Genomic DNA, 15360 nt, shown 5'->3' on the forward strand with positions numbered 1-15360 from the left:
ATCGAGGAGCGTTTCTATGGCTACGACAGGATCTCCTATTGGGAGGCGAGTATCTCTTTTCGGATGTACTATTCCTTCTCAATTGCATCCATCGATCCCTCACAATGACGAATTAACACAGAAATTGCGTCGCTATGAAGTAATATAGGTTCTATGACTTCTCTTTCTAAATCGAGGAGCGTTTCTATGGCAACGACAAGATCTCCTATTGGGAGGCGAGTATCTAATGTCGGATGCACTATTCCTTCTTTATTGCACCGTCGATCCCTCTCAATGACGAATTAACACAGAATTGCTTCGCTATGAAATACTATAGGTTCTATGCTTTCTCTTTCTAAATTGAGAAACGATCCTATGTCAACGAAATGATCTCCTATTGGGAGGCGAGTATCTCTTTTCGGATGCACTATTCCTTCTCTATTGCATCCGTCGATCCCTCACAATGACGAATTAACACAGAAATTGCGTAGCTATTAATTAATATAGGTTCTATAACTTCTCTTTCTAAATCGAGGAGCGTTTCTATGGCAACGACAGGATCTCCTATTGGGAGGCGAGTATCTCATGTTGGATGCACTATTTCTTCTTTATTGGATCCGTCGATCCCTCACAATGACGAATTAACACAGAAATTGCGTCGCTATGAAATACTATAGGTTCTATGTTTTCTCTTTCTAAATCGAGGAGCGTTTCTATGGCAACGACAGGAACTCCTATTGGGAGGCGAGTATCACATGTCGGATGCACTATTCCTTCTTTATTGCATCCGTCGATCCCTCACAATGACGAATTAACACAGAAATTGCGTCGCTATGAAATACTATAGGCTCAATGACTTTTCTTTCTAAATCGACGAGCGTTTCTATGGCAACGACAGGATGTCCTATTGGGAGGCGAGTATCTCATGTCGGATGCACTATTTCTTAATTATTGCATCCGTCGATCCCTCACAATGACGAATTAACACAGAAATTGCGTCGCTATGAAATACTATAGGTTCTATGTTTTCTCTTTCTCAATCGAGGAGCGTTTCTGTGGCAACGACAGGATCTCTTATTGGGACGCGAGTATCTCTTTTCGGATGTACTATTCCTTCTCAATTGCATCCGTCGATCCCTCACAATGACGAATTAACACAGAAATTGCGTCGCTATGAAATAATATAGGTTCTATGACTTCTCTTTCTAAATCGAGGAGCGTTTCTATGGCAACGACAGGATCTCCTATTGGGACGCGAGTATCTCTTTTCGGATGTACTATTCCTTCTCAATTGCATCCGTCGATCCCTCACAATGACGAATTAACACAGAAATTGCGTCGCTATAAAATAATATAGGTTCTATGACTTCTCTTTCTAAATCGAGGAGCGTTTCTATGGCAACGACAGGATCTCCTATTGGGAGGCGAGTATCTCATGTTGGATCCACTAATTCTTCTTTATTGCATCCGTCGATCAATCACAATGTCAAATTAGCACAGAAATTGCGTCGCTATGAAATACTATAGGTTCTATGTTTTCTCTTTCTAAATCGAGGAGCGTTTCTATGGCAACGACAGGATCTCCTATTGGGAGGCGAGTATCACATGTCGGATGCACTATTCCTTCTTTATTGCATCCGTCGATCCCTCACAATGACGAATTAACACAGAAATTGCGTCGCTATGAAATAATGTAGGTTCTATGACTTCTCTTTCTAAATCGAGGAGCGTTTCTATGGCAACGACAGGATCTCCTATTGGGAGGCGAGGATCTCATGTTGGATGCACTAATTCTTCTTTATTGCATCCGTCGATCAATCACAATGTCGAATTAACACAGAAATTGCGTCGCTATGAAATACTATAGGTTCTATGTTTTCTCTTTCTAAATCGAGGAGCGTTTCTATGGCAACGACAGGATCTCCTATTGGGAGGCGAGTATCACATGTCGGATGCACTATTCCTTCTTTATTGCATCCGTCGATCCCTCACAATGACGAATTAACACAGAAATTGCGTCGCTATGAAATACTATAGGTTCTATGACTTCTCTTTCTAAATCGAGGAGCGTTTCTAGGGCAACGACAGGATCTCTTATAGGGAGCCGAGAATCTCATTTCGGTTCCACTATTCCTTCTTTATTGCATCCGTCGATCCCACACAATGACGAAGTAACACAAAAATTGCGTCTCTATGAAATACTGTAGGTTCTATGACTTCTCTTTCTAAATCGAGGAGCGTTTCTATGGCAACGACAGGATCTCCTATTGGGAGGCGAGTATCTCATGTCGGATGCACTATCCCTTCCTTATTGCATCCGTCGATCCCTAACAATGACGAATTAACACAGAAATTGCTTCGCTATGAAATATTATAAGTTCTATGACTTCTCTTTCTAAATCGAGGAGCGTTTCTATGGCAACGACAGGATCTCCTATTGGGAGGCGAGTATCTCATGTCGGATGCACTATTCCTTCTTTATTGCATCCGTCGATCCCTCACAATGACCAATTAACACAGAAATTGCGTCGCTATGAAATACTATAGGTTCTATGAATTCTCTTTCTAAATCGAGGAGCGTTTCTATGGCTACGACAGGATCTCCTATTGGGAGGCGAGTATCTCTTTTCGGATGTACTATTCCTTCTCAATTGCATCCATCGATCCCTCACAATGACGAATTAACACAGAAATTGCGTCGCTATGAAGTAATATAGGTTCTATGACTTCTCTTTCTAAATCGAGGAGCGTTTCTATGGCAACGACAAGATCTCCTATTGGGAGGCGAGTATCTAATGTCGGATGCACTATTCCTTCTTTATTGCACCGTCGATCCCTCTCAATGACGAATTAACACAGAATTGCTTCGCTATGAAATACTATAGGTTCTATGCTTTCTCTTTCTAAATTGAGAAACGATCCTATGTCAACGAAATGATCTCCTATTGGGAGGCGAGTATCTCTTTTCGGATGCACTATTCCTTCTCTATTGCATCCGTCGATCCCTCACAATGACGAATTAACACAGAAATTGCGTAGCTATTAATTAATATAGGTTCTATAACTTCTCTTTCTAAATCGAGGAGCGTTTCTATGGCAACGACAGGATCTCCTATTGGGAGGCGAGTATCTCATGTTGGATGCACTATTTCTTCTTTATTGGATCCGTCGATCCCTCACAATGACGAATTAACACAGAAATTGCGTCGCTATGAAATACTATAGGTTCTATGTTTTCTCTTTCTAAATCGAGGAGCGTTTCTATGGCAACGACAGGAACTCCTATTGGGAGGCGAGTATCACATGTCGGATGCACTATTCCTTCTTTATTGCATCCGTCGATCCCTCACAATGACGAATTAACACAGAAATTGCGTCGCTATGAAATACTATAGGCTCAATGACTTTTCTTTCTAAATCGACGAGCGTTTCTATGGCAACGACAGGATGTCCTATTGGGAGGCGAGTATCTCATGTCGGATGCACTATTTCTTAATTATTGCATCCGTCGATCCCTCACAATGACGAATTAACACAGAAATTGCGTCGCTATGAAATACTATAGGTTCTATGTTTTCTCTTTCTCAATCGAGGAGCGTTTCTGTGGCAACGACAGGATCTCTTATTGGGACGCGAGTATCTCTTTTCGGATGTACTATTCCTTCTCAATTGCATCCGTCGATCCCTCACAATGACGAATTAACACAGAAATTGCGTCGCTATGAAATAATATAGGTTCTATGACTTCTCTTTCTAAATCGAGGAGCGTTTCTATGGCAACGACAGGATCTCCTATTGGGACGCGAGTATCTCTTTTCGGATGTACTATTCCTTCTCAATTGCATCCGTCGATCCCTCACAATGACGAATTAACACAGAAATTGCGTCGCTATAAAATAATATAGGTTCTATGACTTCTCTTTCTAAATCAAAAAGCGTTTCTATGGCAACGACAGGATCTCCTATTGGGAGGCGAGTATCTCATGTTGGATCCACTAATTCTTCTTTATTGCATCCGTCGATCAATCACAATGTCAAATTAGCACAGAAATTGCGTCGCTATGAAATACTATAGGTTCTATGTTTTCTCTTTCTAAATCGAGGAGCGTTTCTATGGCAACGACAGGATCTCCTATTGGGAGGCGAGTATCACATGTCGGATGCACTATTCCTTCTTTATTGCATCCGTCGATCCCTCACAATGACGAATTAACACAGAAATTGCGTCGCTATGAAATAATGTAGGTTCTATGACTTCTCTTTCTAAATCGAGGAGCGTTTCTATGGCAACGACAGGATCTCCTATTGGGAGGCGAGGATCTCATGTTGGATGCACTAATTCTTCTTTATTGCATCCGTCGATCAATCACAATGTCGAATTAACACAGAAATTGCGTCGCTATGAAATACTATAGGTTCTATGTTTTCTCTTTCTAAATCGAGGAGCGTTTCTATGGCAACGACAGGATCTCCTATTGGGAGGCGAGTATCACATGTCGGATGCACTATTCCTTCTTTATTGCATCCGTCGATCCCTCACAATGACGAATTAACACAGAAATTGCGTCGCTATGAAATACTATAGGCTCAATGACTTTTCTTTCTAAATCGAGGAGCATTTCTATGGCATCGACAGGATGTCCTATTGGGAGGCGAGTATCTCATGTCGGATGCACTATTTCTTAATTATTGCATCCGTCGATCCCTCACAATGACGAATTAACACAGAAATTGCGTCGCTATGAAATATTATAGGTTCTATGACTCCTCTTTCTAAATCGAGGAGCGTTTCTATGGCAACGAATGGATCTCCTATTGGGAGGCGAGAATCTCATGTCGGATGCACTATTCCTGCGTTATTGCATCCGTCGATCCCTCACAATGACGAATTAACACAGAAATTGCGTCGCTATGAAATACTATAGGTTCTATGACTTCTCTTTCTAAATCGAGGAGCGTTTCTATGGCAACGACAGGATCTCCTATTGGGAGGCGAGTATCTAATGTCGGATGCACTATTCCTTCTATATTGCATCCGTCGATCCCTCACAATGACGAATTAACACAGAAATTGCTTCGCTATGAAAAACTATAGGTTCTATGCCTTCTCTTTCTAAATCGAGGAACGATCCTATGGCAACGAAATGATCTCCAATTGGGAGGCGAGTTTCTCTTTTCGGATGCACAATTCCTTCTCTATTGCATCCGTCGATCCCTCACAATGACGAATTAACACAGATATTGCGTCGCTATGAAAAACTATAGGTTCTATGACTTCTCTTTCTAAATCGAGGAGCGTTTCTATGGCAACGAATGGATCTCCTATTGGGAGGCGAGTATCTCATGTCGGATGCACTATTTCTTCATTATTGCATCCGTCGAACTCTCACAATGACGAATTAACACAGAAATTGCGTCGCTATGAAATACTATAGGTTCTATCACTTCTCTTTCTAAATCGAGGAGCGTTTCTATGGCAACGACAGTATCTCCTATTGGGAGGCGAGTATCTCATGTCGGATGCACTATTCCTTGTTTATTGCATACGTCGATGCCTCACAATGACGAATTAACACAGAAATTGCGTCGCTATGAAATACTATAGGTTCTATGACTTCTCTTTCTAAATCGAGGAGCGTTTCTATGGCAACGACAGGATCTCCTATTGGGAGGCGAGAATCTCATGTCGGATGCACTATTCCTTCTTTATTGCATCCGTCGATCCCTAACAAGGACGAATTAAAACAGAAATTGCGTCGCTATGAAATACTATACGTTCTATGACTTCTCTTTCTAAATCGAGGAGCATTTCTATGGCAACGACAGCATCTCCTATTGGGAGGCGAGTGTCTCATGTCGGATGCACTATCCCTTCTTTATTGCATCCGTCGATCCCTCACAATGACGAATTAACAGAGAAATTGCGTCGCTATGAAATACTATATGTTCTATGACTTCTCTTTCTAAATCGAGGAGCGTTTCTATGGCAACGACAGGATCTCCTATTGGGAGGCGAGTATCTAATGTCGGATGCACTATTCCTTCTATATTGCATCCGTCGATCCCTCACAATGACGAATTAACACAGAAATTGCGTCGCTATGAAATACTATATGTTCTATGACTTCTCTTTCTAAATCGAAAAGCGTTTCTATGGCAACGACAGGATCTCCTATTGGGAGGCGAGTATCTAATGTCGGATGCACTATTCCATCTATATTGCATCCGTCGATCCCTCACAATGACGAATTAACACAGAAATTGCGTCGCTATGAAATACTATAGGTTCTATGACTTCTCTTTCTAAATCGAGGAGCGTTTCTATGGCAACGACAGGATATCCTATTGGGAGGCGAGTATCTAATGTCGGATGCACTATTCCTTCTATATTGCATCCGTCGATCCCTCACAATGACGAATTAACACAGAAATTGCGTCGCTATGAAATACTAATTGTTCTATGACTTCTCTTTCTAAATCGAAAAGCGTTTCTATGGCAACGACAGGTTCTCCTATTGGGAGGCGAGTATCTCATGTCGGATGCACTTTTCCTTCTTTATTGCATCCGTCGATCCCTCACAATGACGATATAACACAGAAATTGCGTCGCTATGAAATACTGTAGGTTCTATGACTTCTCTTTCTAAATCGAGGAGCGTTTCTATGGCAACGACAGGATCTCCTATTGGGAGGCGAGTATCTCATGTCGGATGAACTATTCCTTCTCAATTGCATCCATCGATCCCTCACAATGACGAATTAACACAGAAATTGCGTCGCTGTGAAGTAATATAGGTTCTATGACTTCTCTTTCTAAATCGAGGAGCGTTTCTATGGCAACGACAAGATCTCCTATTGGGAGGCGAGTATCTAATGTCGGATGCACTATTCCTTCTTTATTGCACCGTCGATCCCTCTCAATGACGAATTAACACAGAATTGCTTCGCTATGAAATACTATAGGTTCTATGCTTTCTCTTTCTAAATTGAGAAACGATCCTATGTCAACGAAATGATCTCCTATTGGGAGGCGAGTATCTCTTTTCGGATGCACTATTCCTTCTCTATTGCATCCGTCGATCCCTCACAATGACGAATTAACACAGAAATTGCGTAGCTATTAATTAATATAGGTTCTATAACTTCTCTTTCTAAATCGAGGAGCGTTTCTTTGGCAACGACAGGATCTCCTATTGGGAGGCGAGTATCTCATGTTGGATGCACTATTTCTTCTTTATTGGATCCGTCGACCCCTCACAATGACGAATTAACACAGAAATTGCGTCGCTATGAAATACTATAGGTTCTATGTTTTCTCTTTCTAAATCGAGGAGCGTTTCTATGGCAACGACAGGATCTCCTATTGGGAGGCGAGTATCACATGTCGGATGCACTATTCCTTCTTTATTGCATCCGTCGATTGCTCACAATGACGAATTAACACAGAAATTGCGTCGCTATGAAATACTATAGGCTCAATGACTTTTCTTTCTAAATCGACGAGCGTTTCTATGGCAACGACAGGATGTCCTATTGGGAGGCGAGTATCTCATGTCGGATGCACTATTTCTTAATTATTGCATCCGTCGATCCCTCACAATGACGAATTAACACAGAAATTGCGTCGCTATGAAATACTATAGGTTCTATGTTTTCTCTTTCTCAATCGAGGAGCGTTTCTGTGGCAACGACAGGATCTCCTATTGGGACGCGAGTATCTCTTTTCGGATGTACTATTCCTTCTCAATTGCATCCGTCGATCCCTCACAATGACGAATTAACACAGAAATTGCGTCGCTATGAAATGATATAGGTTCTATGACTTCTCTTTCTAAATCGAGGAGCGTTTCTATGGCAACGACAGGATCTCCTATTGGGACGCGAGTATCTCTTTTCGGATGTACTATTCCTTCTCAATTGCATCCGTCGATCCCTCACAATGACGAATTAACACAGAAATTGCGTCGCTATAAAATAATATAGGTTCTATGACTTCTCTTTCTAAATCAAAAAGCGTTTCTATGGCAACGACAGGATCTCCTATTGGGAGGCGAGTATCTCATGTTGGATCCACTAATTCTTCTTTATTGCTTCCGTCGATCAATCACAATGTCAAATTAGCACAGAAATTGCGTCGCTATGAAATACTATAGGTTCTATGTTTTCTCTTTCTAAATCGAGGAGCGTTTCTATGGCAACGACAGGATCTCCTATTGGGAGGCGAGTATCACATGTCGGATGCACTATTCCTTCTTTATTGCATCCGTCGATCCCTCACAATGACGAATTAACACAGAAATTGCGTCGCTATGAAATAATGCAGGTTCTATGACTTCTCTTTCTAAATCGAGGAGCGTTTCTATGGCAACGACAGGATCTCCTATTGGGAGGCGAGGATCTCATGTTGGATGCACTAATTCTTCTTTATTGCATCCGTCGATCAATCACAATGTCGAATTAACACAGAAATTGCGTCGCTATGAAATACTATAGGTTCTATGTTTTCTCTTTCTAAATCGAGGAGCGTTTCTATGGCAACGACAGGATCTCCTATTGGGAGGCGAGTATCACATGTCGGATGCACTATTCCTTCTTTATTGTATCCGTCGATCCCTCACAATGACGAATTAACACAGAAATTGCGTCGCTATGAAATACTATAGGCTCAATGACTTTTCTTTCTAAATCGAGGAGCATTTCTATGGCATCGACAGGATGTCCTATTGGGAGGCGAGTATCTCATGTCGGATGCACTATTTCTTAATTATTGCATCCGTCGATCCCTCAGAATGACGAATTAACACAGAAATTGCGTCGCTATGAAATACTATAGGTTCTATGACTCCTCTTTCTAAATCGAGGAGCTTTTCTATGGCAACGAATGGATCTCCTATTGGGAGGCGAGTATCTCATGTCGGATGCACTATTCCTTCGTTATTGCATCCGTCGATCCCTCACAATGACGAATTAACACAGAAATTGCGTCGCTATGAAATACTATAGGTTCTATGACTTCTCTTTCTAAATCGAGGTGCGTTTCTATGGCAACGACAGGATCTCCTATTGGGAGGCGAGTATCTAATGTCGGATGCACTATTCCTTCTATATTGCATCCGTCGATCCCTCACAATGACGAATTAACACAGAAATTGCTTCGCTATGAAAAACTATAGGTTCTATGCCTTCTCTTTCTAAATCGAGGAACGATCCTATGGCAACGAAATGATCTCCCATTGGGAGGCGAGTTTCTCTTTTCGGATGCACTATTCCTTCTCTATTGCATCCGTCGATCCCTCACAATGACAAATTAACACAGATATTGCGTCGCTATGAAAAACTATAGGTTCTATGACTTCTCTTTCTAAATCGAGGAGCGTTTCTATGGCAACGAATGGATCTCCTATTGGGAGGCGAGTATCTCATGTCGGATGCACTATTTCTTCATTATTGCATCAGTCGATCTCTCACAATGACGAATTAACACAGAAATTGCGTCGCTATAAAATACTATAGGTTCTATGACTTCTCTTTCTAAATCGAGGAGCGTTTCTATGGCAACGACAGTATCTCCTATTGGGAGGCGAGTATCTCATGTCGGATGCACTATTCCTTGTTTATTTCATACGTCGATCCCTCACAATGACGAATTAACACAGAAATTGCGTCGCTATGAAATACTATATGTTCTATGACTTCTCTTTCTAAATCGAGGAGCGTTTCTATGGCAACGACAGGATCTCCTATTGGGAGGCGAGTATCTCATGTCGAATGCACTATTCCTTCTTTATTGCATCCGTCGATCCCTCACAATGACGAATTAACACAGAAATTGCGTCGCTATGAAATACTATAGGTTCTATGACTTCTCTTTCTAAATCGAGGAGCGTTTCTATGGCAACGACAGGATCTCCTATTGGGAGGCGAGTATTTCATGTCGGATGCACTATTCCTTCTTTATTGCATCCGTCGATTCCTCACAATGACGAATTAACACAGAAATTGCGTCGCTATGAAATACTATATGTTCTACGCCTTCTCTTTCTAAATCGAGGAACGATCCTATGGCAATAAAAGGATCTCCTATTGGGAGGCGAGTATCTATTTTCGGATGCACTATTTCTTCTTTATTGCATCCGTCGATCGCTCACAATGTCGAATTAAAACAGAAATTGCGTCGCTATGAAATACTATAGGTTCTAAGACTTCTCTTTCTAAATCGAGGAGCGTTTCTATGGCAACGACAGGATCTCCTATTGGGAGGCAAGAATCTCATGTCGGATGCACTATTCCTTGTTTATTGCATCCGTCGATCCCTCACATTGTCGAATTAACACAGAAATTGCGTCGCTATTAAATACTATAGGTTCTATGACTTCTCTTTCTAAATCGAGGAGCGTTTCTATGGCAACGAGAGGATCTCCTATTGGGAGGTGAGTATCTCATGTCGGATGCTCTATTTCTTCATTATTGCATCCGTCGATCCCTCACAATGACGAATTAACACAGAAATTGCGTCGCTATGAAATACTATAGGTTCTATGACTTCTCTTTCTAAATCGAGGAGCGTTTCTATGGCAACGACAGGATCTCCTATTGGGAGGCGAGTATCTCATGTCGGATGCACTATTCCTTGTTTATTGCATACGTCGATCATTCACAATGACGAATTAACACAGAAATTGCGTCGCTATGAAATACCATAGGTTCTATGACTTCTCTTTCTAAATCGAGGAGCGTTTCTATGGCAACGACAGGATCTCCTCCTGGGAGGCGAGTATCTCATGTCGGATGCACTATTTCTTCTTTATTGCATCCGTCGATCCCTCACAATGACGAATTAACACGGAAATTGCGTCGCTATGAAATACTATAGGTTCTATGACTTCTCTTTCTAAATCGAGGAGCGTTTCTATGGCAACGACAGGATCTCCTATTGGGAGGCGAGTATCTCATGTCGGATGCACTATTCCTTCTTTATTGCATCCGTCGACCCCTCACAATGACGAATTAACACAGAAATTGCGTCGCTATGAAATAATATAGATTCTATGACTTCTCTTTCTAAATCGAGGAGCGTTTCTATGGCAACGACAGGATCTCCTATTGGGAGGCGAGAATCTCATTTCGGATCCACTATTCCTTCTTTATTGCATCCGTCGATCCCTCACAATGACGAATTAACACAGAAATTGCGTCGCTATGAAATACTATAGGTTCTATGACTTCTCTTTCTAAATCGAGGAGCGTTTCTATGACAACGACAGGATCTCCTATTGGGAGGCGAGTATCTCATGTCGGATGCACTATCCCTTCTTTATCGCATCCGTCGATCCCTCACAATGACGAATTAACACAGAAATTGCGTCGCTATGAAATACTATAGGTTCTATGACTTCTCTTTCTAAATCGAGGAGCGTTTCTATCGCAACGTCAGGATCTCCTATTGGGAGGCGAGTATCTAATGTCGGATGCACTATTCCTTCTTTATTGCATCCGTCGATCCCTAACAATGACGAATTAACACAGAAATTTCTTCGCTATGAAATATTATAAGTTCTATGACTTCTCTTTCTAAATCGAGGAGCGTTTCTATGGCAACGATGGGATCTCCTATTGGGAGTCGAGTATCTCATGTCGGATGCACTATTCCTTCTATATTGCATCCGTCGATCCCTCACAATGACGAATTAACACAGAAATTGCGTCGCTATGAAATACTATAGGTTCTATGACTTCTCTTTCTAAATCGAGGAGCGTTTCTATGGCAACGACAGGATCTCCTATTGGGAGGCGAGTATCTCATGTCGGATGCACTATCCCTTCTTTATCGCATCCGTCGATCCCTCACAATGACGAATTAACACAGAAATTGCGTCGCTATGAAATACTATAGGTTCTATGACTTCTCTTTCGAAATCGACGAGCGTTTCTATCGCAACGACAGGATCTCCTATTGGGAGGCGGGTATCTAATGTCGGATGCACTATTCCTTCTTTATTGCATCCGTCGATCCCTAACAATGACGAATTAACACAGAAATTTCTTCGCTATGAAATATTATAAGTTCTATGACTTCTCTTTCTAAATCGAGGAGCGTTTCTATGGCAACGACAGGATCTCCTATTGAGAGTCGAGTATCTCATGTCGGTTGCACTATTCCGTCTATATTGCATCCGTCGATCCCTCACAATAACGAATTAACACAGAAATTGCTTCGCTATGAAATACTATACGTTCTATGCCTTCTCATTCTAAATCGAGGAGCGTTTCTATGGCAACAACAGGATATCCTATTGGGAGGCGAGAATCTCATGTCGGATGCACTATTCCTTCTTTATTGCATCCGTCGATCCCTCACAATGACGAATTAACACAGAAATTGCGTCGCTATGAAATACTATAGGTTCTATGACTTCTCTTTCTAAATCGAGGAGCATTTCAATGGCAACGACAGCATCTCCTATTGGGAGGCGAGCATCTCATGTCGGATGCACTATTCCTTCTTTATTGCATCCGTCGATCCCTCACAATGACCAATTAACACAGAAATTGCGTCGCTATGAAATACTATAGGTTTTATGACTTCTTTTTCTAAACCGAGTAGCGTTTCTATGGCAATGACAGGATCTCGTATTGGGAGGCGAGTATCTCTTTTCGGATATGCTATTCCTTCTCAATTGCATCCGTCGATCCCTCACAATGACGAATTAACACAGAAATGGCGTCGCTATGAAATAATATAGGTTCTATGACATCTCTTTTTAAATCGAGGAGCGTTTCTATGGCAACGACAGGATCTCCTATTGGGAGGCGAGAATCTCATTTCGGATCCACTATTCCTTCTTTATTGCATCCGTCGATCCCTCACAATGACGAATTAACACAGAAATTGCGTCGCTATGATATACTATAGGTTCTATGACTTCTCTTACTAAATCGAGGAGCGTTTCTATGGCAACGACAGGATCTCCTATTGGGAGGCGAGTATCTCATGTCGGATGCACTATCCCTTCTTTATTGCATCCGTCGATCCCTCACAATGACGAATTAACAAGGAAATTGCGTCGCTATGAAATACTATAGGTTCTATGACTTCTGTTTCTAAATCGAGGAGCGTTTCTATCGCAACGACAGGATCTCCTATTGGGAGGCGAGTATCTAATGTCGGATGCACTATTCCTTCTTTATTGCATCCGTCGATCCCTAACAATGACGAATTAACACAGAAATTGCTTCGCTATGAAATATTATAAGTTCTAAGACTTCTCTTTCTAAATCGAGGAGCGTTTCTATCGCAACGACAGGATCTCCTATTGGGAGGCGAGTATCTCATGTCGGATGCACTATTCCTTCTTTATTGCATCCGTCGATCCCTAACAATGACGAATTACCACAGAAATTGCTTCGCTATGAAATACTATAGGGTCTATGCCCTCTGTTTCTAAATCGAGGAACGATCCTATGGCAACGAAAGGATCTCCTATTGGGAGGCGAGTATCTCTTTTCGGATTCACCATTCCTTCTCTATTGCATCCGTCGATCCCTCACAATGACGAATTAAAACAGAAATTGCGTCGCTATTAAATAATATAGGTCCTATGACTTCTCTTTCTAAATCGAGGAGCGTTTCTATGGCAACGACAGGATCTCCTATTGGGAGGCGAGTAACTCATGTTGGATGCACTATTTCTTCTTTATTGCATCCGTCGATCGCTCACAATGTCGAATTAACACAGAAATTGCGTCGCTATGAAATACTATAGGTTCTATGACTTCTCTTTCTAAATCGAGGAGCGTTTCTATGGCAAAGACAGGATCTCCTATTGGGAGGCGAGTATCTCATGTCGGATGCACTATTCCTTCTTTATTGCATCCGTCGATCCCTAACAATGATGAATTAACACACAAATTGCTTCACTATGAAATACTATAAGTTCTATGTCTTCTCTTTCTAAATCGAGGAGCATTTCTATGGCAACGACAGGATCTCCTATTGGGAGGCGAGTATCTCATGTCGAATGCACTATTCCTTCTTTATTGCATCCGTCTATTCCTCACAATGACGAATTAACACAGAAATTGCGTCGCTATGAAATACTATATGTCCTACGCCTTCACTTTCCAAACCGAGGAACGATCCTATGGCAAAAAAAGGATCTCCTATTGGGAGGCGAGTATTTCTTTTCGGATGCACTATTTCTTCTTTATTGCATCCGTCGATCGCTCACAATGTCGAATTAACACAGAAATTGCGTCGCTATGAAATACTATAGGTTCTATGACTTCTCTTTCTAAATCGAGGGGCGTTTCTATGGCAACGTCAGGATCTCCTATTGGGAGGCGAGTATCTCATGTCGGATGCACTATTTCTTCATTATTGCTTCCGTCGATCCCTCTCAATGACGAATTAACACAGAAATTGCGTCGCTATGGAATACTATAGGTTCTATGACTTCTCTTTGTAAATCGAGGTTCGTTTCTATGGCAACGACAGGATCTCCAATTGGGAGACGAGTATCTCATGTCGGATGCACTATTCCTTCTTTATTGCATCCGTCGATCCCTCACAATGACGAATTAACACAGAAATTGCGTCGCTATGAAATACTATAGGTTCTATGACTTAACTTTCTAAGTCGAGGAGCGTTTCTATGGCAACGACAGGATCTCCTATTGGGAGGCGAGTATCTCATGTGGGATGCACTATTCCTTCTTTATTGCATCCGTCGATCCGTAACAATGACAAATTAACACAGAAATTGTTTCGCTATGAAATACTATAAGTTCTACGCCTTCTCTTTCTAAATCGAGGAGCGTTCCTATCGCAACGACAGGATCTCCTATTGGGAGGCGAGTATCTAATGTCGGATGCACTATTCCTTCTTTATTGCATCCGTCGATCCCTCACAATGACGAATTAACACAGAAATTGCGTCGCTATGAAATACTATAGGTTCTATGACTTCTCTTTCTAAATCGAGGAGCATTTCTATGGCAACGACAGCATCTCCTATTGGGAGGCGAGCATCTCATGTCGGGTGCACTATTCCTTCTTTATTGCATCCGTCGATCCCTCACAATGAAAAATTAACACAGAAATTGCGTCGCTATGAAATACTATAGGTTTTATGACTTCTTTTTCTAAACCGAGGAGCGTTTCTATGGCAACGACAGGATCTCGTATTGGGAGGCGAGTATCTCTTTTCGGATATGCTATTCCTTCTCAATTGCATCCGTCGATCCCTCACAATGACGAATTAACACAGAAATTGCGTCGCTATGAAATAATATAGGTTCTATGACATCTCTTTTAAAATCGAGGAGCGTTTCTATGGCAACGACAGGATCTCCTATTGGGAGGCGAGAATCTCATTTCGGATC

This window comes from Schistocerca cancellata, chromosome 1, assembly GCF_023864275.1.
Source record: "Schistocerca cancellata isolate TAMUIC-IGC-003103 chromosome 1, iqSchCanc2.1, whole genome shotgun sequence".
Classification (NCBI taxonomy): domain Eukaryota; kingdom Metazoa; phylum Arthropoda; class Insecta; order Orthoptera; family Acrididae; genus Schistocerca; species Schistocerca cancellata.